The 26,506-nt window shown below is 48.3% G+C and overlaps 3 non-coding genes and 2 pseudogenes across 3 annotated transcripts; all 5 read right to left on the bottom strand.

Moving 5' to 3' along the window:
* Positions 1 to 11,377: 11,377 nt before the first annotated feature.
* LOC129821625 (U5 spliceosomal RNA) lies at positions 11,378 to 11,496 on the bottom strand. Its single transcript, XR_008754382.1, has one exon. It is a non-coding gene; the product is annotated as a U5 spliceosomal RNA (small nuclear RNA).
* Positions 11,497 to 12,197: 701 nt separating this feature from the next.
* On the bottom strand, positions 12,198 to 12,385 carry LOC129821621 (U2 spliceosomal RNA). Its single transcript, XR_008754381.1, has one exon. It is a non-coding gene; the product is annotated as a U2 spliceosomal RNA (small nuclear RNA).
* Positions 12,386 to 20,734: 8,349 nt separating this feature from the next.
* On the bottom strand, positions 20,735 to 20,853 carry LOC129821626 (U5 spliceosomal RNA). Its single transcript, XR_008754383.1, has one exon. It is a non-coding gene; the product is annotated as a U5 spliceosomal RNA (small nuclear RNA).
* A 369-nt stretch (positions 20,854 to 21,222) lies between these two features.
* LOC129821622 (U2 spliceosomal RNA) lies at positions 21,223 to 21,396 on the bottom strand (annotated as a pseudogene).
* Positions 21,397 to 23,278: 1,882 nt separating this feature from the next.
* On the bottom strand, positions 23,279 to 23,388 carry LOC129821623 (U2 spliceosomal RNA; annotated as a pseudogene).
* Between the last annotated feature and the right edge of the window lie 3,118 nt (positions 23,389 to 26,506).

The following is a 26,506-nucleotide window of genomic DNA, read 5'->3' as shown; positions in this document are numbered from 1 at the left end:
CCGCCGAGGTTGCCTGCCTCGTACTCGAGCAACCTTTGGATATGATCCACCTCCCTCCTTTCCTCCCTTTTTCGCCTCTTACAATATCCTATAATAAAGACCCGAATCCTTACCTTGACTAAGTCCCACCACTCTAACACCCCCTCGCACATGAACCGGAGACCTCCCCATCCTGCCTGGGCGGGAGTGCCATAATGGAGGCAGATTCTCCACCATCTCTACTAGGGCCCCTAGTCCCTCCACCTCATCCAGTGAAGACCCCAGCTCCTCCGTTCTGCCCCCAACCTCCTCCACCTCCGGCTGCTGGATAGCGGACTCCTTCCTCCCTTCTGCTGGCGGCCCTGACGCCAACTCCTTCCTGATCTTGGCACTTGGAGTGTGTGTTGGTGGGGATGGCCTCTCCTGCTCTTTCCTCTCTGGGCACTCCTCTCTAGACCCAGGAACCTCCTCCCTGCTGTCGCCTCGGCATACGACTGCCGATGGGACGGGCAGTCCCGGAACAGGTGCAGCCTACTACCACACCTGTGGCACTCCTTCGGCTCCCTACAGTCCTTTGCCTTATGCTCCCCCGATTTGCAAAATCGGTATTTCCCCGCACTGCAGGCAGCCGTGACGTGCCCATACTCCGTACACTTCTTACAAAAAGGGCGTTGACAGGTGTAGAATAGCATCCCCCTGTCTGAGCCCAGTGAAAAGACCACTGGGGGATGGAGGAAGGCATCAAAACCTGCTTTATCTGGCCTCAGCAGTACTTGGAATGGGCGGCGGCCATTCCAGAACCCCAACGAGTCCTTCACGTACCTTGCCCCCGACTTCACATCACAAAACCTACTCAGGAAAGCTCCTATTGCTATGTCCGCAACATGCGGATTGTACATGTGTACATTGATGGTCCTGAAGTTTGTCTTTGCCAGGCATGTTATGTTAAAAAAGAACAATGGGCTCTCCTCAGCCGCCACCTTGACTCTATCGATTACGACGTCACACATACCTTCTGTGTGTAACGTTACGTCGTATGCCTCTTCCATAGCGTTTCCCTGCAGACACATCACTTCAGGCACTCTTAGCTTCAGGGCCCCATCAGTACGGTTCTTGCAAACGAATCCCTTGGCATTCTCATTTCCTCTTCCTTCTTCCAAGCAAATCGGAACGTATTCTTCCGGTCCTGGGGACCGACCCAGCGCTGCTATTATTGGCCATCTCCTCACGGAAAATGGCCGTAAATCCACGTTCTCACCGCAACAATTAGAACCGTATTCTTCCTCTTACGCCCTCCGGCCTTCGGCTTTTGACTCAGCGGGCTCTGGGGCACCTCAGTACCGAGCTTGATCTGAGCCAAAAAGCCGAGAAGCGATAACCCACAAATTGACCCCTGCACCTGCCAGGCTCCCGGGGGTCTCGGCAGATCTCAGCGGTTTGGCAAAAGTTGGCTCCTCCCGACCAAACGTTTCCCTGGCGATGGGCAAGTGTTTTTTTTTAAAGTCGCCAATGCGTCTTTAAGTCACTAGCTCTTCACGCTCACTATTTGTTCAAAGCCCGGCAAATAGGCCAGTCGTCGGGGCTTGAACTCAATTGCCCGAGCGACTACTTTGAGTGGAAAAATACACCGGTCAGCCGGATTGAGGCAAAAAGTCTCGGCGTCATCTCTGTCGATTTCTCTTGAAACAAGTTAGCAGGCTCTGCCAGAAGCAAAGCCACTCTAAAAATAAACCAGAGTCGTATGGAAGTCAGAGGTCGGGGCCCGAGACACACTGTGCACTCTAGGCTGAGTTCTCGCGGGTGGTCCCTGAACCCACTCGCCAAGTTTTCGAAGGCTGTGGGTAAAAAGTCACAGACACAGACAGACAGGCAACACTATCCTGGTGAAGTGATTGTATTTTTTTGGGGTGTCAAAAACACACAAACAAACTATCCTGGCCAATGTTTTTTTAATAAGAAAAAAGTAAAATGGAGGGAAACTGGGGACCCCGTGAAGGGCGCTTCGCCCTTCTTTCACTTTGGATGTTTCTTCTTTCCCTCTCTTCTTCTGCTAGCTGTTTACATACCTTTGTGTGTATTTTTTCCCTTGACAACCGAACGAAAAGTTTGTTTACACATTTATAACATACCCATACAAAACGTTTTCATAACAAAAAGCCACTGGTTTTCAAAACGTTGTACCACCACATCAAAACATACACCATAATCTATTTCACAGTAGAAAAATCAGCACGTCAAATACATTTTCCAACCGACTGACATTCCCCCCTTCTCAATTTATGCTATATGGAAAAATTATTTTTATGGCTCATAAACACAGGGTATTGGTCTTCAACCTGCGCCTGACCCCCGTTCTTTTGCAGGGGACCGCAGTGAACAAAAACCACAATACATCAATAAACATAAGACATCAATATCCGACAACAGCCTACCAAACCTACCTTCTAGGACCTATCTGACCAGCCCTAACCCCCCTTTCCACCGCTCTAGGGCGGCATGGTGGCCCCACTTCCTCTCCTCCCTCCTTATCCTCCCTCTCAAATATCACTCCACTCTCCTCACTATTCCCTCCACCCCCCAGTTTTCCCCCGACTTAACCAAACCTTGCCTGGCATCCCACAGCCCTTGTTTAAAAAGGCTGATGATCAGCCACAACAAAAAACGGTCCCTCCTTACCCCTCCTGCTCTCCCTATTCCTCTCCACCCTAGCCCATGTTAAAACAAAGCCCCCCTTAACTCTACCTAGTAAACACTGTGCCCTGGCCCACACTACTCCAGCGACGGCACAGTCCCAGTACATGTGGCGTATCGTCTCCTCCCCAACGCAAGTTGGTCTTGGACACTGAGGGGATCGTGCCAAGCTATGCCGGTAGATGATGGATCGTACCGGCAAGCACTTGTGGAGGCTTAACCAGTTTAGATCCTTGAGGCGATTGTCCAAATGCCGCACCTGTATGTTCTCCCAGACCACAGCAGGGGTACCCACCACAGGGGCCGCACAACCGTTCCGTCTAACCTCCTCATACAGGTATCTGTGATCCAAACCTACTCGGGCGACTTCAACCTCGGGATGCGCACGCAGCCATTTCGCCGCATGGCTGAAGTGCCACGGCAGCTGTTCAGCCCGAGGACCTGTGTTGGACCACACCATTACGCTTCTCGCCTGGTACGAGAAGAAGAATCACCGGGTTAGCAAGCTCCTTCAACAAAAACGAAACAAAAATCGAGTCCAGCTTGAGTGGGAAGTGTGGAACTCCCCTCCCACCCTCCGCGATGGTTGAGAATGAACTGAAACACGAGCCTTACTAGCCCCATCCTAATGCTCGCCGGCAATGTATAGATGTATGCCAGGTACAGAAGGGAAGGCAGTACATCCACCTTCGGGACCAGCACCGTGCCCAAGAAAGACAAGGATCTGGGCCTTCCACATTGCCAGCTTCCTCTGAACCACAGCAACCCTCATGTTCCAGTTCAGTGTCGCGGAGCCGGAGGTCTCAAAGTGGACCCCAAGAATCCTCAGGGCCCCATTACAGAGAGAGCCCTCCGTGCACGTCCGTCCTGCCCCGCCATCTGCCGAAATACTTAAAAGAGGACTTGGCGAGGTTAAGGACCGCTCCCGACGCGCGGGTAAAGTCTCCCATTATGGCCAGAGACCTTAGCAGGCACGAGTCCTTGCACAAAAGCAAGGTGGTGTCATCGGCGTACTGTGTCACCTTAACACGCAATCCGCCTCTCCCAGAGACCAGCAAACCCTCCACCCCTACGTCAGCCCTAATGGCAGCCGCCAGGGGCTCCATATAGAGCAGTAAAAGGAGTGCCGAGAGTGGGCATCCCTGCCTGACCCCTGAGGAGAGGCAAAACACGTCACCCAGATGACTGTTAATGCTCACCCGGCACCCCGCTCCCACATACAAAATCTTGATCCACTTTTTATAAAGCGATCACTAAACCCTTACGGAGGGCCTTCTGATCTCATCCAGGCCTGTCTGTTTGACTCCAAGTACCTTACTTGCTGTGGTAATAATCCTTCTCAGCATGTTTCTCTGACTGACAGTGGCATTGCCAAACCAACAAACAATACAAAAAGTTAAAATACTCTCAATAAAGGATTTGTAAAACAGAGTCAATATAGTACAGTCTATATTAAAAGAACCCAACTTTTTTAGAAAGTACAGTCTCTGTTGGCTCTTTTTGTAGATCTGGTCTGTACATTTACTCCACTGAAGCTTACTGTCCAAAAAGACACCCAGATATTTATATTCCTCTACAATTTCTATATTCTGGCCTCTGATAGATGTTGCAGAGGTAGGTGTTGTACGCTTCCTGAAGTCTATGCACTGTTTCATTTGTTCCCAGGGGGGAAGGGGAAGGCACCTAGGGAGTGCTTAGGCAAGAGGCCCGCGGGCATACATATACCCGTAGTATATTCACTGTCTAGGCACACTAGGTAAGACCTGGGCGGACCACCCCCTTGTATTTTGGTTAGGGCACCAGGTGGTGGTAAGTAGTGGGTAGGCAGGTTAGATAGGAGAGGGGGAGCTTTGATATTTACTTTCTTTGCTTTGGTTCCGTCCAGACCCTTTTCCCCATAATACCGTGTAAAGGAAATAAATCCTAGTAAGTGGTCAATTCTGCCTTTTTTGTCATCCTTACTCGCACCTACAGTCCATACCTCTTTCGCTTCACGGAGAGATGAGTTGTAGCAGGGTGTTACGTTCCCTCTTCACAGAGGCGTGCGTAACATAATGGGGGCTCATCCGGGATTCCATTAAACCCACCGGACCCTGCTGCACTGAGCTCTCTGTGGTTAGTGATTGAGGTGTGATGGTAGGTTGTGAGTTTGGATGACTTGTTTAGTTTGTGTGTTCAGTAGATTGTTGTGTACAAGATGGCTGCCTCAGCCATCTCCAAGTTTTTTGAAGCGCCCTCTATTGATTGTTTGGTGAGGTTTCGTAAAGTAGACCTTTTAGCTGTAGCTGACCATTATGGATTCATTATCCCTGAGAAAGCCCTGAAGGCTGAGCTTTTGGTGCTAGTCAGGGGGGGATTAATGAGAGAACGAATTCTCTCATTGCAAGGAGAGGAGACGGGTAGACCTTCCGATGCCAAGTCGGAGGACAGGGCGGAGGAAGGGGTTGCTCGTACCTCCTTTACATTACCTCGATACGATCCTTTATCTTCTGCTTCCGGTCGTTCAGACGGGACCCCTAGGCTGAAGGTGAGGCTGGCCCGGTTAAAAATGGAGCAACAAGATAAGGAGAGACAAATGAATTTTGAACTTGAAATTAGGAAAATGGAAATCGACAAGGTGAGGATCCGACAACTGGAGCTAGAAGCTGGCTCCAGTGCGACTCCACAAGCTGCTCATCATCAAACCCACTTTGATGTGAGTAAAAACATAGCTTTAGTCCCTCCATTCCGAGAGTCGGAAGCTGATGCCTATTTCTCTGCGTTTGAGCGTGTGGCCGCTGCGCTGCATTGGCCACTTGAGGTTTGGCCGCTCCTGTTGCAATGTAAATTGTCTGGGAAAGCCCAGGAAGTAGTAGCTGCTCTCTCGCTGGAAGACAGTTTACACTACGATACAGTTAAAACTACCGTGTTGCGGGCTTATGAGTTGGTGCCTGAGGCTTATAGACAGCGCTTCAGGAACCACAAGAAACCCTCTTACCATACTTTTGTTGAGTTTGCAAGGGACAAAGAGTCTCTGTTTAATCGATGGTGTTCAGCCAACACCTTTGCTGATATTCGGGAGTTGATGCTGTTGGAGGATTTTAAAAGCAACCTCCCTGATAGAATTGTAGTTCATTTAAATGAACAGAAAGTGGTGACATTGGCCCAGGCAGCAGTGTTAGCAGATGAGTACGCTTTGACACACAAGACTGTCTTTGGTGCACCTCATTTTGAAGGTAGACTGATTACGTCATCAGTGCCTCGTTCAGGTCGCTTTTCCTCTGACAAGCCTTTTCATGAAATCCGTGAATGTTTTTACTGTCACCAAAAGGGTCACGTCATTGCGGACTGCCCAGTTTTGAAAAATAAACCAAAACAGTCCCAGTCACCGTCCCCAAAAAGAAAAAGGTTGGGTTTAGTCAAGTCTTTGGCTCGTCCATTGGATCGAGTTCTTGATTCAGCATTTGAGAAACCGGATCCTGTCTATGCTCCGTTTCTCTGCCGGTTGTGTTTCCTTAACTGGAGAACAAGCTGATCAAAAGCCCATTAAAATCTTACGAGACATCGGGGCGGCACAGTCAGTAATCATTACTGATGCTTTACCCTGGTCTCCTGAAACGTATTGTGGCTCGCATGTCATATTACAGGGGATAGAGACAAAAACCGTACCTGTACCACTACACCGGGTCTACTTAGTGTCAGACTTGGTATCAGGACGTTTCCGTGTTGGTGTAGTATCTACACTGCCAGTAAAAGGAGTCACATTGCTACTAGGGAATGATATTTCTAGTGGTAACGTCACTCTTGTGTTATAGGTAGTAGACAACCCAGAAATCAGAACTACAGATGAGAAATTGGTTCAAGCATTTCCCCATGTTTTTCCTGCTTGTGTGTTAACGAGGGCACAATCTCAGGAGGCTGAGTGAGGCTAGTGTTTCAGTTCATGTGGGGTGGCAGGTACGAGTGGGTCGCCAGGGCACGCATGCTCTGTCCCATCGGGGAGGGAGGTAGGGGGGTACTACATCTCCCCCTCAAGCTGGATGCAATTTTTGTTTGTTTCTTCTTGACGGAGCTTGCTCATCCGGTGATACACCCGTCCGGTTACCTCCTGCGGGTGTTCTTCTCATATCAGGCGAGAAGCATAATGGTGTGGTCTAACACGGGTCCTCGGGCGGAACAGCTGCCGTGGCACTTTGACCATGCAGCCAAGTGGTTGCGTGCGCACCCTGAGGTTGAAGTTGCCCGAGTAGGTTTAGATCACAGGCACCTGTACGAGGAGGTCAGACAGGCAGGGAGTCCGGCGCCTGTAGTGGGCGTCCCGGCAGTGGTCTGGGAGGGAGTGCAGGCACTGTTGTCCAGGCCCCGTACCTGTGATCTAAACCTAATCTAAGCCAAATACAAAAGAGATGGCAATACATCCACCTTGAGGACCAGGACCTTGCCTATAAATGACAAAGACCTTGCCCTCCACATCGCTAACTTCCTCCGTACCACTGCGATACCCATGTTCCAGTTCAGCGTCGCTGAGCCGGAGGTCTCAAAATGGACCCGAGAATCCTCAGGGCCCCGTTACAGAGAGAGAACCCCCCGGGCACATCCGTCCTACCACGCCATCTTCCGAAAAACTTGACGGAAGATTTGGCGTGGTTCAGAACCGCTCCCGACGCTCGGGTGAAGTCCCCAATAATGGCAAGTGACCTTGTCAGGCACGAGTCCTAGCAAAGCAGCAAGGACGTGTCATCGGCGTACTGCGTCAACTTGACACGTAGACTGCCACTTCCAGGGATCAGCAAGCCCTCCACCCCTGTGTCTGCCCTAATGGCAGCCCCCAGAGGCTCCATGTACAGAACGAAGAGGAGAGCCGAGAGCGGGCACCCCTGCCTGACCCCAGACGAGAGGTCAAAAACGTCACCCAAGTGACTGTTTACACTAACTCGGCACCCCACTCCGACATATAATGTACGGATCCACCCTATAAACTTCTCCTCAAATCCTAATCTACCTAACACCCTGAATAGAAAAGATCTATTCACGCGATCAAAGGCTTTCGCCTGATCTAGCGCTGTTACCATTAAAGGCAGACCTGTATCTTCTACCCAAGCGATGGAGTCCCTGATCAACTGTAGGTTCCATCTAATAGAGCCTGATCCTCATGGACGACGTAGGGAAGGGCTGTGCGCAACCGGTCTGCAAAAACCTTTGCAAGTAGCTTGTAATCTACGCACAGCATGGTCAACGGCCGCCAGTTGCCAAGGTCTGTTGCTTCGCCCTTCTTATAAAGAAGTGACAGCACACCAACAGCCATTGATCCCCCCGGGACCCCCATCTCAAGGATAGCCTTCAAGACTTCGAGTACCACTGGTCCAAGTATACCCCAAAACTTGAGATAAAACTCGGCCGGCAGCCCATCCATCCCAGGCACCTTCCCTTTTCCCATCCTCCTAAGAGCGCTCTCAACCTCTTCTAGTGAGATCTGGGCCTCCATCACTTCTCTAATGTCCTCTGGCAATCGCCGGGACAAGTTTTCTAAAAACACATTTCCCTGCTCTACATCTATTTCCCTTTCATTAAATAAACCTCGGAAATGGTCAGTTGTTACCCTGACCATTTCCTCCGGTTCTCTAACTATACTACCATTTTCTACCATATACTACCAACCCCATGCATTACCTTCCTACTCTGTCTGGCCCTAACCGACTTAAAGAACATAGCGGAACAAGTCTTATTATGTTCTATAAAGCCATTATGCGCACGCTCCAGGAAAGCTTGAGCCTTCCGCTCCTGCAGCTCCCTTCAGGGCTGCGAATCTCTCCCAATCAATCGACCCGCCGATCCTATTATAAAGGCCCTAATCCTTACCTTAACTAAATGCCACCACTCTAACACCCCTTACACATGGACTGGAGGCTTTCAAGCCCCCGAAAGAAACCAAAAAAGGCGTCAACGAAAGCTTGCTCCTCCAGCACATCCCAATCTAGCTTCCAGTACCCCCTACCGAAGAGCCAGATTGGCGACCCCACCTGCAGGAACACCCTGTCGTGGTCCGAAAAGAAAACAGGCAACAGCCGCCCAGACAACTGACCCAAAGACCTGGATACAAAAATGTAATCGAGCCTCCGCGCAACCCCCGGTAGTTGCGCCATGTGGGACCGACCATTGTCGGAGTAGTGTGCAGGCCACCATCAACCAGACCATAGCCCGGTGATAGCGCCTGCACTGCTATCCCCTCTTATCCCTAAATCTATATTAAAATCCCCTCCTATCACCAAGTGCCTATTTGTAACACACAGGGGCGCCAGACAGTCCACCACCTACCTCCTGTCTGCCGCCACCTGTGGCCCATACACCACCACTAACCTATACCTACTATCCCTTAAAGTGATATCCACCCCCAAAACCCTCCCCTGCATCACAACAAAAGTGCCCTCTATCTTCACCTCCCTATTCCCAAACAAAATCCCCACCTATACCCCAAACTGACTCCCCCTTATCCCACTCTTTCCTAAACCTATCAACATCCCCCTCCATCCCTCAGGTGAACCTCCTGTAAAAAAACAAGACATCAAAACCCACCCCCTCTAAAAAAACTAAAAACCGCCCTCCTCTTAACAAAGTCCCTCAAACCCCTTACATTTAAACTAAACAAATTAACAGAAAGGTTCATTCTAAAATTAAAATCAACCCCTCAAAAATAAACCCAAACCAACAAAAAACAGGAGACTCACCCGATGCTCCCCTGCTCCATCTCATCCGGCAAGGACGTCTTCTCTCCTGACGTCCTCCCGTCCCCCCGTCCTCCTCCATCTCTCCAATCCCGGTTTCCCCACTAACACCCTCCACTCCTCCCTCCCTGTAGGCTTCCTGGCTGAGAGTAGGGGACGCCTTCTCCTCAAAGAGGAGTTGAGATCCCCCCCCAAACGATCAGCCCTGAGCAACGTCTTGGGAGTCCACCTCCACCAAATTCTGAAGGGCTGAGGAAAACAACGAGGTCAACAAAACTTTTCCCTCAACCATCCCTCGCTTGGCAACCCCCTCCCCCTCCACACCCCCTCCCTCTGACTGCTTGTCGAGCACCTCCTCTTCCCTTTCTTCTTCAGTGTTGGAGGTAACGGGGAGACATCAGCCCCCTTCCCCGCTAGCTCCTCCACCATTTCCCTCATTTCTTCCACGAGGGCGCTCGACATGCTGTCCCCCCACTCTCGCACCCCCTCCACCACCTCTCCCTCCACTGTTGTTCTCTCTCGCTCGTCCACTCCTTTGCTTCCATTCTCCTTTCCTTCTTCTGCTCCCAAGTCTTCTCTTTCCCCTTCTCCTCCTGCTGTCACTCCTTTCTCCTCTTCTTTCCGTGCAGGCTTCCCTTCTGGGCCCGCACTCTGGGCCTGAGATGGCCTTCCTTCCCCTCCTCTTCTTCCCCCATCCCCTGCTCCTGCTCCCCCTCCAACCACAGACGCGTACGACCGTTGACGAGCCGGGCAATCCCGCCACAGGTGCTCTTTAGAGCCACACCCGTGGCAAGCCTTCGGCTCGTCACAGTCCTTGGCCTCGTGCCCCCAGATCCACAAAATCTGCACTTTCTAGTGCTGCACGAGGCCAGGATGTGTCCATAGGCCATACAGCGCCAGCAAAATGGGGGCTGACGTGCATAATATAATGTTCCCCTGTCAGCCCCCAGGGAGAACATAGCTGGGGGATGAAGGTACCCACCCAGTCCCGTGGGGACCTTTCTGAGGAGGGCCTGAACCTCTCCTCCCATTCCAAAACCCCAAAGAATCCTTGAGGTGCCTTACTGAGGAGACACTATCCATATATCTCCCCAGAAAGGCCCACACCTCCTCATCCTTAACGTAGTCGTTATAGATGTTCACCGTTACAATTCTAAAATAGTTTTTCGCCAAACTCTTTATCTCGTAATGGCACATCGGCCTCGTATCTCCCACTGCTTTAACCTTCTTAAGGATCTCGTCATGTTTACTCTCTGTGTAGAAAGCAACTTCAAACTCCCTCCAAAGAGTTCCCTTGTAGGCAAAAAACGTCCTTGACCGTCAGCTTCAGTATTCCAATCAAGATGGTTCTTCCGAAAGTATCACATCCAAAAGGCTCCATCTCTTTCTCTTTCCATGAGAATCTAATAGTATTTGCCAGCCCGACCCCTGGGACCGACCTATTTGTAGAATTTTGCGCCATCTCCGCAAGGAGGATGACGCACTCGATCCCTCTCCACTCCCTCTCTCTTCCAGAAAAGGGAAAAAATAAATAAGTAAAGCAAAAAAAAGTTGAGATTTAATAACCAAAATAACAATTTTTTTACCGGCCTTCGGCTTCCAGCTAAGCGAGCTCTGGGGCACCGCAGTACCAAGCTTGATCTTAGCCAGAAGGTCGAGAAGCGATAACCCACAAATGGACCCCTACACCCACCGGGCACCTGGGGGTCTCGGCAGATATCAGGGGTTTGGCAAAAGTTGTCTCCCCCCCACCCAACGTTTCCCTGGCGACGGGCAAGTTTTTTTTTTTTTTAAGTCGCCAATGCATCGGTAAGTCACTAGCTCTTTACGCTAACTATTTGTTCAAAGCCCGGCAAATAGGCCAGTCGTCGGGGCTTGAACTCAATTGCCCGAGCGACTACTTTGAGTGGTGGAAAAATACACCGGTCAGCCGGATTGAAGTCAAACGCGCCTGAGCAAAAAGTCTCGGCGTCATCTCTGTCGATTTCTCTTGAAACAAGATAGCGGGCTCTGCCAGAAGCAAAGCCACTCTAAAAATAAGTTAAACTCATAACTGTGTTCCTCTCCACAGAAGTCTTTAGTAAAAGGCGAAAGGCTTGTGCGTAATGAAGAGAAACCAGAGTCGTATGGAAGTCAGAGGTCTGGGCCCGAGACACACTGTGCACTCTAGGCTGAGTTCTCACGGGTGGTCCCTAAACCCACTCGCCAAGTTTGAGGGCTGTGGGTAAAAAGTCACAGACAGACAGACAGTCTGTGTGTTATATAATACTACTTACTCTATTTTATTAAGCACTTAATTTAACATGTTATTTTTTTTCGATGGCCGTGAGGTGTTTTTGGATTTTGAGTTCCTCCTGTGTGCATTTTTGTTTTTAGACTTTTTAAGTCTGTGGTGCATTTCTCCTATTTACAAATGTATCTAAATTATGATGATAATCAATCACTTATTTAAATTCAAAATGGAGTAGGTGTGATGGGTTCTTAACCCTCAGCTACTCTGATATCAATGTGAAATAATCTACAGTGGATCTACTGTTTACAATACAGACTGGAACATGGGCTTTGTACAATACAGACTGGAACATGGGCCGGGCCAGGCCAGGCCAGGCCAGGCCAGGCCAGGCCAGGCCAGGCCAGGCCAGGCCAGGCCAGGCAGGCAGGCAGGCAGGCTATCCTATCCTGGCCAATGGAGGGAAACGGGGGATCCCGTGAAGGGCGCTTTACACTTCTTTCACTTTAGATGTTTCTTCTTTGTTCTTTCCCTCTCTTCTTCTGCTAGCTGTTTACATACCTTTGTGTGTTTTTTTCCACTTGACAAAGGACGAAAAGTGGTGCACCGTTCCCGGAGGTACTGTAATACCGGGTCGATGGGCGGAGCGGACGGAGCGAGCCCCATTTCCGACTCCCTGTTCGAAAAATCCATTTAATATGTAGTCCCCCGATGGAGAACGTATCAGATATTAAACTGATAGGGACAGATTATTTATTTTATTTTATTAAACCAAACCATTCATTTTAAACATTTCACATTTTCCAAAATACTGGACATTTCAAGACCCGGCTAACAAAAACCGAGACATGGAAATAACACAAACATACAGAAATTACACTTTGGCCCAACCACTGCAATTAGGCCTCTTACTCATAAAGGTACTTCCAGCGTCGTTCCTTAGAGGCATGGAAGCCGTATTTGTCCACATCGAAATCAAACCTTTTCCTCAGATCAGCTCTAACCCTACTAACCACTCCACCCCTCCCCAGTCCACATTGGATTTAACCAAAACCACCCTTGAATCGCACAGAGCCGACTTCCCCAAATTAAAAAGGATCCCCTCCCGCTCCTGATCCCCAAACCCCGCCCCAACATAACTGCATCAAAAGATAGAATCCCCAGTACTTGGAAGAAAGAGCCCAAATTTCCCCAAACCCTCCTGGCAAAGGAGCTCTCCCAAAAAGTGTGACGGAGCGTCTCCTTGCCTTCACACCCCTCCCTTGGGCATCCCCGGACCTTTGACAGGCCGTGCCTGTAAAGGACCTTCCTAACTGGCAGACGCCCATGTACACACGACCAATGTAGATCCTTCAACCTGTTAGAGAGACCCTTCTGCTGAATCGTCTGCCACACCACCGGCCCCACCCCATAGACACCGACAGGACCCCGCTTAGCCACCACGCTTATCCACCAAGGTCCTGTATAAAGCCGACCCTCCTTGCACTCAGTGTGCCTTCTGCTCCACTTCACTGCATGTTGGAAATGAGCCGGGAGGGTTTCCCGCCCTAGGTCGGGAGTTGTCCCAGGCTACCAACCTTCGCAGAGGGAAAGATAGCCAAAACAAAACAAAAGCCTTGAAGCCATGGTTGCAAGGGTTAACCAGACTTTTACATATTGACGAAAAGAAAATAGTGTCCAACTTCAGAGGAACTCCCCTTCCTCCCTCCTCCACTGATTGCACCATCCAGTCCCTGTTCACATACTCATAGCCTCCCCAAACAAAATAAAAAATTGTTCGCACTAAATCCTTCTTGTAACGAGGAGGTAAAGGAAAAACATAGGCCAAATAAACCTGCTCCCCCAGGACCTCCACCGCCCTTGCGACACTCCCCTCGGATGTCAGAAACAGAGTCATGTCATCCGCATACTGGGAGATCTTGACCTCTGAAGAGCCCCTGCCAGGGGGCCGGAGGCCTAAAATACGTGCATCTGCCCGGAAATCTGCTGCCAGAGGCTCCATGTACAACACAAAGAGCAGTGGAGACAAAGGGCAGCCTTTACGTACCCCAGTCTGCTGAGGAACCACCTCCCCTACATGCCCATTTACTAAAACCCTACTTCCCACTGTAGTATATAGAATCCCCACCCACCTCAAGAACCCAGCCCCAAAACCCATCCTTTCCAAACTGAAAAAAGAAACCCATGGTGCACCTTATCAAAAGCTTTTTCCATGTGAGGTGCACCCCTCTGTTCTGGGCCCAAGCAATACAGTCTCTCACCAAACTCAGGTTCCAATGTATGGACCTCCCCTCCACCCCACAGGTCTGGTCCTCATGTATGACATGGGGCAGAACCTTCCTTAGGCGGCCCGCTAGGACACGGGCTACTACCTTATAGTCTGCACACAATAGTGTAATGGGCCTGTAATTCCCCAGGTTATCCCTTTCCCCTTTCTTGAAGAGCAGCGTCAAAACCCCCTCCCTCATTGAAGACCCCAGGAGCCATGAATCATACACAGCTTTAATTACCGAAAGAAAATCTCTGCCCAAAATCTCCCAAAAAGTAACATAAAACTCCCGAGGAAGCCCATCGTAACCTGGCACCTTGTTGCTTGGTAAACCCTGCAAAGCAGCCTCAACCTCCGCAAGCTCGAAAGGGCGGTCGAGATCAGAGGCTGCCTCCGGGGGAACCTTTTTCCTCAAACCCCCCCAAAAAACACGCTCTTTCGAACCATCTATGTCCTTCTCCCTGAAGGATTCTTGGTAGAAAGAGGACGCTGCTTCCACCATCCCCTTTGGGTCAGAAACCATTCCCCCCCCCCTTCTGTTCGCAGCTGAGCAATAACTGCTTTTGCACGGACAGCTTTCACCTGTTTAAAAAAATATGAGCTGCTAGCCTCACCAAACTCGAACTTGTCTCTTTGACACCTAAAGAGAAAGTCCCTGGCCTTCCCCTGAAAATACAGCAGCCCCAACTTACTTTTTAAAACCTCCATCCTCTCCACATACCTCCCCTCACCCTTATTCTCAGCTGACACCAAGACAGTCAGCTCCCCTGCAGCCGCTGAAAAACCTCCCTATCTGCTCGGGCCTTAGTGACACAGTGCGAAATGGCCAGGGTACGCACATTGCGTTTTACGCACTCCCACCATTCAACTATGGAACCAAAAAAAGGCTTGAGGTCCCCCCATGTCTCATAATGGGAATTAAAAGCCTCCCTAAAAGAAAGATCCGCCAAAATTTTGGAGTTCAATTTCCAAAAACCTCTGCCAAATATCGGCACGTCTACCGAGAACACTACCTGGACTTGGCAATGGTCAGAAAACCAGACCGGAGACACAGTGACTTGCGAGATTGGCACAGATACAGGTAAAAAATTTAATATATACGACTACGGGAACCCCTTGAGTTTGCCCATGTCATACCCTCCCCATTTTCAGAGTCTGCGACCCCAGAGTCCCTAAAAGAAAAATCTTTAACCACAGAAACCAAATAGGGTAGGCTAAAATCCCCAGTGCCTTTGAAAGAGACATTGAAATCCCCGCCCAAAACCACAGTTCGGTTAGTAACACAAACATCTGGCAGAGCCAAAAAAATATATTTTCTACCTCGAGGTTCAGCAGGTGCATAAATGTTAATAAAACGAAACTTCGCCCCACTCCAGTCTGCATCAACCACTAAAACCCTCCCCTCTATGACAGAAAAGGAACCCACCACACAAAAATCCCCACCCCAGAGGAGTGCACCCCCCTATCCCCCATCTGGACTCTCCCTTCGCCAACCCCCTTGAAAAAACAGAAACATCCTCCATGTCTTTTAAATGAACCTCTTGTAAAAAACAAACCTGGAAGGAGATACAGGAAAGGTACTGAAACACCCCTCCTCTCTTCCCCATATCCCTTAATCCCCTTACATTCACTGTTACTACTGTAAAATGGCCCATACAAAAGAATAAATAACTAAAGGAGATCATGCAGTCTGTCAGATAGGAGCCTCCCCCATCCCGAAGCCACTCACCCCTTCCAGGTATTGGTCACTGTTCGGCGTGCCTGGCGCCAAGAAAGAGCGTTCAGGGCTGTAAAAGTCCACACAGGTTGATACCTGTCCACGGACCTGCGATGCTTCCCCAGGACTGGAAGAGTGGTCTCCCCCGGACAGTACCTGTGCACAGTCCATTGAAGCCTCCTCAGGATTGGTGTCCATCTCCGAGGTGCCTGTCCCTGGAAGCGCAGGAACCAAACAGGGCCCATGGACCTGCTCCCTAGACCCCCCCCCCCCAACAAGGCTTCAGAGGCCACCGACGCAGGAGCCCCCTAGACCCCCCCCCCCCCCCCAACAAGGCTTCAGAGGCCACCGACGCAGGAGCCTTCAAAACAACTGGATCCTGGGTCTCAGCCCCCACATCTGACCCTTCATCCCCGGTATCAGGGTTCAGCACTGTAAACCGGTTGGAGGTAGCCACCGATGGCCTCCAATGCTTTTCTACCGCCACCCGGTCAGTGACCCTCCTCCTTTTCTTCCCTTTCCCCTTGTACACCTTCCCGGACTCTCAAATGTCTGAAGATGTCGACCCGCCTGCCGAAGACGAGCTTATCTTCCGCGTAGGGGTTCGGGTAGCCGAATCATCTGACATCTCACTCTGCAGACTATGCTCCCGTCAGCATCTCCATCTCCTCCTCAGTCCCCTTCACTGCACTTTCCCCTGGGGCTTTCGCCACCTCCGCTGCCGCCACTCAAATTTCCTCAAAAACCTCCTCTATTGGCCTGAGGGGAGAGCCCGCAGCACCTTCCTCGGGGCCATTGCCGGCTGCCTCCGCATAGGTCCATTGTCTATTTGGACAGTCTTTAAACAAGTGGCCCTGCTTCCCACAGCCATTGCAGACTCGAGCCTCACTGCAGTTGGCTGCCCCATGACCTGGTTTCCCACAGTTTCTGCACTCCAGCAGGTTGCACCCCGTGGCCAAATGACCGAAGCTACGGCAGTGTCTACAAAAACTTGGTTGGCCTGAATAAAACAGGTACCCCCGGTCTGCTCCAATGGAGAAATAGGCTGGTGGGTGAACTAACTTATCGGCTCCTTCCGGATCCCTGTTCAGCGCGACACGGAACTGTCTCCTCCCTGACCAGATTCAATACCCGTCCCGTAGGTACCGCACCCCGGGACTCACTTTCCCAAACCGGCCTAGGAAAGCCCCGATGCCGTCATCCCCCACGTAGGGGTTGTAAATGTGCACGGTGATGATCTTTAAATCCAACCGGCACGAGAACCTGAATGTTTGAGAATGGCACAATGGCTGCCTTCTCTTTGCAGGTGTCCATACACCGCCTGTACAAGGCCTCGCTATTTAGAGACAGGTCGTAGCCCTCTGCCGCCATGTTCCGCTGCAATCAGTAAACGTGCCCTGGGTCCACCTTTAACTCTTCAATGATCACCGTCCTGATGAACCGTTCTCTATTCCCAATTTTCTGGCTCTTGTTCTTCCAGACAAACTGCAACATATTGCGCAGTCCAGCCCCTCTGGCTGACTGTTGATCCTGCCCTCCGGCCATCGGCTTTTAACTTCTACCGCCTCAGAAACCCGGATCCGGGAGCACCCCCCACCTCCCCCACCAGTAAAAAAGCTGAATAGCATAGCTAGCATAGCGTCACAAGTAAATACTAGCATCTAAATATCATTCAATCACAAGTCCAAGATACCAGATGAAAGATCCACTTCTTGTGAATCCAGCAATCATTTCTGATTTGTAAAATGTTTTACAGGGAAGACACAATATGTAAATCTATTAGCTAACCACGTTGGCAAAAGACACCATTTTTCTTTGTCCACCATTTTTTCTCTCCACCAGTAGCTATCACCAATTCGGCCAAATAAAGATATTGATAGCCACTAACCAAGAAAAAACCTCCTACCTAAAAACTACCCAATTACTCATCATAAAACATTTCAGAAAAATATATGGTGTATAGCAAAATGAAAGACAAAGATCTTGTGAATACAGACAATATTTCCGATTTTTTAAGTGTTTTACAGCGAAAACACAATATATCGTTATATTAGCTTACTGCAATGGCTAACACACAACAGCATTGATTCCAAGTAATCGGTAGCGATAGCACAGCTCGACAGATATATGAAATAGCATCCCAAATTGGGTCCTTATCTTTGTTGATCTTCCATCAGAATGTTGTAAAGGGGTCCATTGTCCAGAACCGTCTTTGTTTGGATCCAGAACGAACTATTTCCCTCTTGAATTAGCAAGCACACTGGCCGTGCGGCGCTAACCTCTCCTTCTTGAACAAATTCTTCCAACGCATCACGTCTAAAGTCCCGAATAAATTTCAATAATATAATTAAACTATATTGAAAAAACATACTTTAGGATGATATTGTGACATGTATCAAATAAAATCGAAGCCGGAGATCATATTCACCTATAACGACGGTTTTCCAGGAGGCAATTCCAGGTCCAACTTCGCGCCTTCGAAAAAAATAATAATGGCGGACCTCTCACTCCAAGAGGCTGTATTCAATCCCAGAACGAGATAATCAAGTCATTTCTGCTCTCACTTCCGCATGACACCCAAGGGAAGGTGTATGACATGTTTCTATAGTCCCAAGTGACATGCCCTTTTATAGACAAGCTCTTGAAAAAAAACCTCGCTTTTGGAAATCTCACTTCCGGATAGGAAATGGGCTGCAGAAAGAGTTCTGGTTCACTTAGAGAAATAATTCAAACGGTTTAAAAAACTAGAGAGTGTTTTCTATCCAATAGTAATGATAATATGCATATTGTACGAGCAAGAATTGAGTAGGAGGCCGTTTGAAATGGCCACCTCTTTCCAGGTTACTCAATGCTGCCCCTTGCAGCCATAAGAAGTTAATACATATGTGGGAAAATACATTTTAAAAATATATACATTCTGATGATGTTTAGGCCAGCAGAGAAGGCCTTACTGGCCCTGACGGCCCACCACTGCCTAATTACTAATCATAAAACATTTCTTAAAAATACACAGCGTACAGTAATTGAAAGACACAGATCCTGTGAATCCAGACAATATTTCAGATTTTCTAAGTGTCTTACAGCGAAAACACAGTAAATCGTTATATTAGCATACCACATGTGCAAACGTTACCCCAGCATTGATTCAAGGCAAAAAGAACGATAGCATTATCACCACCAAAATGTATTAATTTTTTCACTAACCTTCTCAGAATTCTTCCGATGACACTCCTGTAACATCATATTACAACATACATATAGAGTTCTTTCGAAAATGTGCATAATTAGCCACAAAAAAACGTGGTTATACAATGAGAATAGTAGCAAAACTGGCCTGAAAATGTCGGGCGCCATATTGGACAGTGATCTAGTCTAATGAATAAATATTCATAAACTTGACAAAAAAATACAGGGTGGACCAGCAGCATACCACCCTGCATACCACTGCTGGCTTGCTTCTGAAGCTAAGCAGGGTTGGTCCTGGTTAGTCCTTGGATGGGAGACCAGATGCTGCTGGAAGTGGTATTGGAGGGCCAGTAGGAGGCACTCTTTCCTCTGGTCTAATAAAATATCCCAATACCCCAGGGCAGTGATTGGGGATACTGCCCTGTGTAGGGTGCCGTCTTTCGGATGGGACGTAAAACGGGTGTCCTGACTCTCTGAGGTCATTAAAGATCCCATGGCACTTATCGTAAGAGTAGGGGTGTTAACCCCGGTGTCCTGGCTAAATTCCCAATTTGGCCCTCAAACCATCATGGTCACCTAATAATCCCCAGTTTACAATTGGCTCATTCATCCCCCTCCTCTCCCTTGTAACTATTCCCCAGGTCGTTGCTGCAAATGAGAACGTGTTCTCAGTCAACTTACCTGGTAAAATAACGGTAAAATAAAAATACAAAGACAAATTAGTTCTTAATGCAATCGCTGAATTACATTTTTTAAATTATCCTTACTGTGCAATACAGGGTGCGCCAAAGCGAAGCTACCCCAAAGAAAATGGCGGAATATGCGTTTAACATTTTTCTACAGAACAACGATTTATCATCATAAATAGTTCTTACTATTAGCTGACCTTCCATCAGAATCTTGGGCAATGTATCCTTTCTCCGGTCTAATCGTCTTTTGGTCGAAAGATGTCCTCTTGTCCTGTCGAAATGGCCACTAACGTTCGGCATGTACTGGAAAAGTGCCCAGCTCTTGGGAGTGCGTCACAAAGAAATACCAGAAAATCGCACTAAACGGATATAAATTGCTATAAAACGGTTTAAATTAACTACCTTATGATGTTTTTAACACCTATAACGAGTAAAAACATGACCGGCGATATATTACTGGCTAAACCAAAGCTTGGAACGAGGCCAGTCCGACGTCCATCGTGCGCCAAGCGCAGGGAAGAAAAGACATGTACTTCCGCTCTTTGGTCTTTTATACAGGCCCTGATTGCACAATCGACTCCATTCAAATTGTCACCACTTACTGACATCTAGAGGAAGGCGTAGGCAGTGTTTGTATCCCCATAGCATTCACAGGGACATTAAAACTGACCTGGGAACAGGGGCCAAGATTTCTGAAATCTCACTCCCTGTCAGGAAAAGTGCTGTAGAATGAGTTCTGTTTCACTCAGAGACATAATTCCAACGGTTATAGAAACTAGAGAGTGTTTTCTATCCAATAATAATAATAATATGCATATTGTACGAGCAAGAATTGAGTACTAGGCAGTTTAATTTGGAGACCAATTTACGCTAAGTCGAAACAGCACCCCCTATATTCGCAAGAAGTTAACACAGCGAGCTTTGAGGCACCGCAGTACCGAGCTTGATCTGAGCCAAAAGGCCTGAGAAGCGATAACCCACAAATGGACCCCTGCACCCGGGGGTCTCGGCAGATCACAGCGATTTGGCAAAAGTTGGCTCCTCCCCACATTTCCCTGGCAAGTGTTTTTTTTTCAAAAGTCGCCAGCTCTTTACGCTAACTATTTGTTCAAAGCCCGGCAAATAGGCCAGTCGTCGGGGCTTAAACTCAATTGCCCTAGCGCCTACTTTGAGTGGTGGAAAAACACACCGGTCAGCCGGATTGAAGTCAAACGCGCCTGAGCAAAAAGTCTCGGCGTCATCTCTGTCGATTTCTCTTGAAACAAGATAGCGGGCTCTGCCAGAAGCAAAGCCACTCTAAAAATACGTTGAACTCATAACTGTGTTCCTCTCCACAGAAGTCTTTAGTAAAAGGCGAAAGGCTTGTGCGTAATGAAGAGAAACCAGAGTCGCATGGAAGTCAGAGGTCGGGGCTGAGACACACTGTGCACAGGCTGAGTGCTCACGGGTGGTCCCTGAACCCACTCGCCAAGTTTTCGAGGGCTGTGGGTAAAAAGTCACAGACAGACAGAATGAGACACACACATACACATACACTATCCTGGTGAAGTGATTGTATTTTGGGTGGGAGAGTCAAAAACACATACACTATCCTGGCCAATGTTTTATTTATTTTTAAGTAAAATCGAGGGAAACGGGGGACCCCATGAAGGGCGCTTCGCCCTTCTTTCACTTTGGATTTCTTCTTTGTTCTGCCCCTCTCTTCTTCTGCTAGCTGTTTACATACCTTTGTGTGTTTTTCCCCCTTGACAACGGACGAAAAGTGTTGCACCGTTCCCGGAGGTACTGCAATACCTGTTCGATGCTGGAGCGGATGGAGCGAACCCCATTTCCGACTCCCTGTTCGAAAAATCTATGTAATATGTAGTCCCCCGAAGGGGGACGTATCAGATATTAAACTGATAAGAGACGTTTTTTTTTTTTTTTACAAATGTCTTTATTACCATCAATTCAATACTTCAAACCGAATCAATTATATAACAATCTCCAAATTGTCATTTCAAAAACGAATAAACAATAATCAAAACCAAAAACACTAATCATGGGAGCATTTTCCCTTCCCACCTACAAACTACCCATACACACACCAAAGGAAAACCAACATCTCATCCAATACTCCTCTTCTCTATCCCGATTGCCAGGGACACCATCTCTACTCCTGACTCCCCCCGTCGGCCACCATCCCCCCATCCCTTGATGCAGGGACAGCGCCCGGCTCACTCCCCCCCTGCGTCATGTGCCCCTGGCTCAAGTCTACCACCCTGCCCTCCTCCGGACTCTGGACAGAGGACCCCACCTCCCCAAACAGGAAACTCGATCCTCCCTCCATCACCCAACCCTGGGCCAGGCCTGGGAGGTCTAGCTCAGACAGCGGTGTGAAAGAAGAAGAAGAGGGGGCCCACGAGGGCCCTGAAACCTCTCCCTCCCCTCCCCCCTGCTCTGCCACCCCCTTTGTTCTTTTTGTTGGAGGAGGACGCAGCCAGGGAACATCCCTATCCTTTTACATCAGCCCCCCCACTATATCTCTCAACTCCTCTACCCGTTCTCTCACCACTTTACTGTCCCCCCAGTCCTTCACACCCTCTCCTTCTGGTCCCCTCTCCGATGCCTTCTCTGTCTCCATCCTCTCCACCACTATCTTCTCTGGCCTCTCCACTCTCCTGTCTCCTTCCTGCACCTGCTCCTCCTCTCCTTCAGCCTCCTGCCCTTCCGGTTCCACTACGCCCATGTCTTCCTTGTCCTTCTCTTCTCCTGGTGCCGCTTTTCTCTCTTCCTCCTTTGGATCCTCCCTGAGGAGTGCCTGGAACCCTCTCCTCCAGAACCCCAGGGAGTCCCTGAGGAGCCTCGCCGATGAGACATTATCCATAAACCTCCCCAGAAATGTCCTTACCTCCTCGTCCTTGACATGTGGGGTATTATTTGTTCACTGTCACCGCCCTAAAATTGTTCTTGGCCAGACTTGTGACCTCCCACAGCCCTCACCTTCTTCATGATTTCTTCATGCATCTCCTCTGTGTAAAACGTAACATCAAAGGCTTTCTCCATCGGGTTATCCTGAAGGCACAAAACGTCTTCAACTGCCAATTTGTGTCCCCATCAAGACTGTTCTCCCGAATTGCTCCGTCTCCTTGTTGCTCCATGCGAACCTCACTGTATTCGCTAGCCCAATCCCAGGAACCGCTCTTCTTGGCACATCTTGCGTCATCTTCTCAGGCATCAAGCTCTCTTCAAAAAAAGAAGCCTCTGGTAGAAAAAGAATACTAAAACCCAATTTCTACAAAACAAAACAATAACCTTTCTTCCCTCCTGCCTTCCTTCAACCTTCTGACTCAGCGGGCTTTGGGGCACCTCGGTACCAAGCTTGATCTGAGCCAAAAGGCCGAGAAGCGATAACCCACAAATGGACCCCACCCACCGGGCACCCGGGGGTCTCGGCGGTTTGGCAAAAGTTGGCTCCTCCCCACCCAACGTTTCCCTGGCGACGGGCAAGTGTTTTTTTTTTAAAGTCGCCAATGCGGCTTTAAGTCACTAGCTCTGTACGCTAACTATTTGTTCAAAGCCTGGCAAATAGGCCAGTCCTAGGGGCTTGAACTCAATTGCCCGAGCGACTACTTTGAGTGGTGGAAAAATACACCGGTCAGCCAGATTGAAGTCAAACGCGCCTGAGCAAAAAGTCTTGGCGTCATCTCTGTCGATTTCTTTTGAAACAAGATAGCGGGGTCTGTGGTGGTCCCTGAACCCACTCGCCAAGTTTGAGGGCTCTGGGTAAAAAGTCAGACAGTCACACACACACACTATCCTGGCCAACATTTTTTGGGGGGGACGTATCAGATATTAAACTGATAAGAACAGATTTTTTTGGATGATGTTGTGATATCTGATAACAGATACTACACTTGATCTGAGCCAAAAGGCCGAGAAGCGATAACCCGCTTTCTTTACATACTTTTGTGTTTTTTTCCCTTGACACGAAAAGTGTTGCACCGTTCCCGGAGGTACTGCAATACCGGGTAGATGCGTGGAGCTTTACGGAGCAAGTCCCATAAAATGGAGGGAAACGGGTGACCAAGCACACTGACTCTGCACCCGCCGGTATATATAAATTTTTACTGCTCCTCTTTAATTTATTTTTTAAAACTGCACTGTCAGTTAGGGGCTCGTAAGTAAGCATTTGACTCTAAGGTCTACACCTGTTGTATTCGGAGGTTGGTGGAACCTTAAAATGGGGAGGACGGGCTTGTGGCAATGGCTGGAGTGGAATAGTATCAAATATGTCAAACATGGTTTCCATGTGTTTGATGCTATTCCATTCTCTCCATTATTATGAGCCGTCCTCCCATCAGCAGGCTCCACTGCTCTTCATGTAGATTAAGGAACATCTGTGGACTTGCAACCAAACATTGGTGCAGTGACTGAGAGGATGCCAGCTGTTGGGGTCCCATCTTGAGGTTTTGAACTGGAGCTCGGCCAACTCCCTCCCCTCTCTAGTAGTGCAGTACTGTATATAGGGTGGTATTTGGGTGTCCATTGACTCTCCCCTGGAAGAACTGTGTGCTCAACCAAAATCTCTGCTCCCCCTTCGTCAGTCATCTGGAGTAGCACCGTTGGTAAACAATTTTTCAGAGAACATACACAAGTTACCCATTTTCTCTTTTTCCTCAAGTTTATTTTTTAAATGAAACGTAAAAAAACAATATTTGTGGATGGTGTTCAAACCAGAACATTAAAAAAAACTATATTTTGAAAGTAAAAGTTGTATAAAGCCCATTAAACTGTAAACTCACAATTTTAAATTGTATGCTTCTTAAAAAAAAAAACGAACAGATTTTAATGTCCAATTGCTTATTAAAAATTCCAAATTAGATTTTACTGTAGCCCACTGCTTTGTGTAATATACAAGTACACCCACCCCCATACACATATGTACTGTATTTGAACAGTGAAGCTAAGATTTTATATTTGTCTCTATACCCCACATTTTGGATTTGAGAGTACGTCACCTATTTTGAGGGATTTTCATAAATGTTTTACCGTTTAGAAATGAAACCACTATGTATCTAGTCCCCCTCCCCCCATGTGAAGAACTCATAAGTATTTTGACATATACACTTGAAGTGTATTAAAGTAGTCAAAAGGTTAGTATTTGGTCCCATATTCCTTGCATGCATTGACTACATCAAGCTTGTGACTAAAGTCATTGGATGCATTTACAGTTTGTTTGGGTTGCGTTTTACCCCCAATAGTAATTGAATGGTGAATGACGACTTGAGTAATTTTCTTAATGACTCCTGTTTCTGAACACTTCTCAATTAATCCTTATGCCATGATTAAGAAAAATAATGAAAAAAATCATTCATGAGATGCAGTTCAGAGGCTATAACCAAACATGCTAACCTCTCACCATTACCAATTTAAATGTAACCTTTATTTAACTAGGCAAGTCAGTTAAGAACAAATTCTTATTGACAATGACGGCCTACACTGGGCCACCCCCATGGGACTCCCAATCACGCCTGGCTGTAATAGAGCCTGGATTCGAACCAGGGTGTCTGTAGTGACGCAACTAGCACTGAGCTGCAGTGCCTTAAAGCGCTGCACCACTCAGGAACACTACCAATAACAGGGGAGGGTAGCATTTTTGGGAGGTATGTTCTTTGTGTCTCTAACATTCTCAAACATCATTATCCACAATTCATTCATGATTATCCATAATCATAGTAGGCTCCACATGGATATAGAAGTGTTCAGAAACATCTATTCCTACAATAAAAGTGACAAGACATTATTCACCATTCAGTTCATATTGGGCAAAACATACTGCAAATGCATCCAATAAGCTTGTAAAGACACAAGCTTTTGATGTAGTCATTGTGTGCGTGCCAAATGGCAAAAGTATTGCACTATATAGGGATAGGGTGCCATTTGGGACTCAAGTATGCACAATCTATAAAACCTAACTAATGCATCCTAACCCACAGATACACTATATATAGACAAAAGTATGTGGACGCCTCTTCAAATTTAGCCATTTCAGCCACACCTATTGCTGGCAGGTGTATAAAAACGAGCACAGCCATGCATTCTCCATAGCACAACATTGCCTTACTGAAGAACGTAGTGACTTTCAATGTGGCACCGTCATAGGATCCCACCTTTCCAACAAGTCAGTTCATAAAATGTCTGCCCTGCTAGATCTGCCCCGGTCAACTGTAAGTGCTGTTATTGTGACGTGGAAATGTTTAGGAGCAACAACAGCTCAGCCGCGAAGTGGTAGGCCACACAAGCTAACAGAACAGGACCGCCACGCGCTGATGCGCGTAAAAATTCTGTACTCGGTTGCAACACTCACTACCAAGATCCAAACTGCCCCTGGAAGCAATATCAGCACAAAAACTGTTCTTCGGGGGCTTCCATGACCGAGCAGCCGCACACAAGCCTAAGACCACTATGTGCAATGCCAAGCATCGACTGTAGTTGTGTAAAGCTTGCTGCAATTGGACACTGGAGCAGTGGAAATGCGTTCTCTGGAGTGATGAATCACACTTCACCATCCGGCAGTCCGACGGACAAATCTGGGTTTGGCGTATGCCAGGAGAATGCTACCTGCCCCAATGCTTAGTGTCAACTGTAAAGTTTGGTTGAGGAGGGATAATGGGCTAGCCCCCCCTTAGTTCCAGTGAAGGAAAATCTTAACTGTACAGCATACAATGACATTCTACACAATTCTGTTTTGGCAAAAGTTTGGCAAAGGGCCTTACTTGTTTCAGCATGACAATGCCCCATGCACAACGCAAAGTCCATACAGAAATAGTTTGTAGCAGTCGGTGTGGAAGAACTAAACTGGCTTGCACAGAGCCCTGACCTCAACCCCATCGAACACCTTTGGGATGAATTAGAACTCCGACCGCGAGCCAGGCCTAATCACCCAACATCAGTGTCCGACCTCAATAATGCGCTTGTGGCTGAATGGAAACAAGTCTCCGCAGCAATGTTCCAACATCTAGTGGAAAGACTTCCCAGAAGAGTAGAGGCTGTCATAGCAGC

This window comes from Salvelinus fontinalis, chromosome 23 (assembly GCF_029448725.1).
Source record: "Salvelinus fontinalis isolate EN_2023a chromosome 23, ASM2944872v1, whole genome shotgun sequence".
NCBI classification, from domain to species: domain Eukaryota; kingdom Metazoa; phylum Chordata; class Actinopteri; order Salmoniformes; family Salmonidae; genus Salvelinus; species Salvelinus fontinalis.
Note: the sequence above shows the minus strand (reverse complement) of the source record. Positions and strands in the feature narration are given on the sequence as shown.